Source organism: Passer domesticus, chromosome 30, assembly GCF_036417665.1.
Source record: "Passer domesticus isolate bPasDom1 chromosome 30, bPasDom1.hap1, whole genome shotgun sequence".
NCBI classification, from domain to species: Eukaryota; Metazoa; Chordata; class Aves; order Passeriformes; family Passeridae; genus Passer; species Passer domesticus.
The window spans coordinates 1,208,529-1,211,316 of record NC_087503.1 but is presented as its reverse complement, the minus strand read 5'-3'; the positions used below and the strand labels follow the sequence as shown (position 1 = coordinate 1,211,316).

Below are 2,788 nucleotides of genomic sequence, written 5' to 3'. Positions count from 1 at the left end.
AAAGTCCCCATGGGTTTCCAAAGAGCATTTCTCAGAGGGTCCCTTTTATGCAGTTCTTTGTGCCCTGGAAGGGTTTCTTCTTTAGCATATTATCACGGTTTCTGGAACTGGTGGATAATTCCTGGAATCCTGTCAGGTAAAAAACTTTCTGGGGAAAACTTCTGATGATGCTTATCAATATGCCTCCTGCTGGAATCTGGTCAAAGGAAAAATCCCTTGGAATATACATTGGAGTATATGTCTCTGGAGACAGTGTCTCCCTGCTATTTGAATTTCTGTCACTTAGTTTGTGGTTGCTGGTGATGCTTACCAAAATGCCTCCTGTCAGAGAAGAGAAATCCCCTAGAATGTACATTTCTGGGGACAGCTGCCTTCCTGTTTGAATCTCTATCATTTTGTCTGATCACTGCCTTTTTGGCCACTGGTTTTAGTACACATAATGCTGTGGGTTTTTTTAATTTTATTGCATTAACCACCAGTTATTTTATAGTTAATATTACACCATCCTCTCCACAGTTTTATCTTAATGGCTGATACCACAGCCCATCTCTTCTTTTGCAAGATAGAAAAGCATTACCCTCAAAAACCACAAGGATTTCCAAAAGTAACCAAAAGAATTTATAACTGCATTTAAAATAAAACAAAAAAAAAAGAGCAGGTAGTTTGCACTAAACAACAAATAAAATAGAACTATTTGTAAGGTATACATGGAAGAGAGAACTTGGAACTATTTACATCCTGGAGACCCAGTTAAGGCACTTGGTTCCAGTCTGGGTCACTGTAAATTCTGACTTATTCCGTGGATGATGTCACGCTGGTTCTTGGTCCCCTCACTGGGCATTGTTCAGCAGCAAACTCTGGAACAAAAGGAGCAAGAGAGAAAACATTTGGTTGCATTCATCCAACAGGCACACCTGGCAGAACACAATCAATGACTGGAGTGATTTTACTACAAGAGGAACTGCAAGACTTTTTGACTTTCAGCAGCTGCCTCTTTCTGCAGAGGATTTTTACAGCCTGCCAGCCACTCAGCTAGCCCCATCGTGTTTATTTTCTTTTGCAAGTTTGCCAGCAGATCATGGCAATGCATCCCTTTGCCCAGAGGGGCCCACAAACCCTGGTGTTTTATGGAAAATGACACTGCCAAGGCCCCATGCGATGGCAGGTTACAGCTTTTCAGTATTCCCCACTGCTTGTACCACAGGACAATGCAACATTTGTAATGATTAAAGTGTACAATCAAAAACAGATCAGCAGCTCTAGGAATTCCTTCTGGCCCATACTGATCAAAGGTTCAGCAAGGAGTCAAAATTCAAGTGCTGTTCAGCTGTAGCCAAGCTACTCGGCAAGTGCTTCCCTGAGAGGGCAGCTCTGCCCCATCCCTCCCTCTCTCTTTGCTCCCAAAAGAAGTGCTCATGAGGAAGCAGAGGCCGGGGTGGCTGCAGGGCCAGCCCTGGCTGCTGTCCTCAGAAACTACAGGCAGGGCTGCAAAACAAACACTTACTGTCCTAACTTCAGGTCTTCTTGTCTTGGCTTCATGTGGCACAGAAGTCACTGGAAAAGGATTCTTCTCATGCCCTGCAGATCCCTGAAAAACCACCGAGAGAAAGCTGCTCAGAGAGAGATGCCTAAAGCAATTGCAAAGCCAGGCTTTCCTAAATTCCCAGAGAAAATGTCCATTTCTCCCAGGCATAGTCTATGCACTGAGTCTCCCCCTTTGGCCTTCTTTCCCAGCAATCCCTCCAATAATTGAAAAGCAACCTTGGCTTCTCACCTGGCAGCTCATATTGCTTTGCACCATTCAACTTCTCCCAAACACAGAGAAATTCAGCAGCAGAATTCCTTGCTCAATAGCTGGGAGTGCAGTGAGGGCTGGAAGCAGGAAAATGATCAGGAAAAAGCAAGCAGTTAGAAGGCAGCTAATGCACTCTGCACAGTCTGGCCTAAGACAGAACACTGACACATGCTCCCTCACCCCCAAATATCATAGACCCCATACCCCGAGCCATCATTAAACTGCCAAATTTTTTATAAAAAGCAAGTAAATTCTAATTTTTTAACCCATAAATGCAGCAATTTCCTCCGAATTATATACAACCTAAGGCCCAGATTGCAGTCCTTTTCTTTTTATAAACACACTCCTTTTTATACACACACTCCTTTTAGTTGCAGTTGCCTACAGTCAGAAATGGTCACTTATCTGAGAGGATGTTTCTGCAGTGCATCACACAGCACGCCTGGGTTGCAGGAACACTCCCACCAGCCCTCCTGGATACCAATGGTGATGGCCTGGGATTGCTCCTCGGGGTCTTCCTCCACTTTCCTGTGCTTGGCTAAGAATCCATCCTGCTTCCTGGCAGGGTTATCCACGGCAGGCAGCTCCAGGTTGTCAGTCGCAGCTCTGGGTCTCTTTTGGGTCATCGTGGTCAAATTCAGTTCACGTTGTGCAGCAGTCATGGCTGGCAGTGGTGACAGCAACACATTTGCCCTCTCAGTTTGGAATGAGTCTTCTGAGGCTCTGGACAAGAGAAGCAAATTCATGACTCTGATGTACATAGAATATAGGCATTTCTTAAAAGCTTGGATACATCCTGCCATTCATGGTGTTGTTTCAGCAATGCAACTCTTTCAAAGACGAGAGACTTCAAATAAGAGGCAGCTTGAATTGGCAGAGACTTTCACATTCAATAACAGAGTGGCCTAGCACATCTCTGATCATCTGAAATCGGGAGATCCACGGAATTCTGGCAACAAGAAGCAGCACCAAGTAGCTCTCAACCTTGTTTCA

General features: G+C 44.7%; 1 long non-coding RNA gene across 1 annotated transcript; it reads right to left on the bottom strand.

The window, feature by feature from the left end:
• Positions 1–377: 377 nt before the first annotated feature.
• On the bottom strand, positions 378–2,487 carry LOC135287692 (uncharacterized). The gene is made up of 3 exons (XR_010351253.1): positions 1,775–2,487; positions 1,505–1,588; positions 378–857 (listed from the first exon to the last, which is right to left on the bottom strand). It is a non-coding gene; the product is annotated as an uncharacterized LOC135287692 (long non-coding RNA).
• Positions 2,488–2,788: the final 301 nt, after the last annotated feature.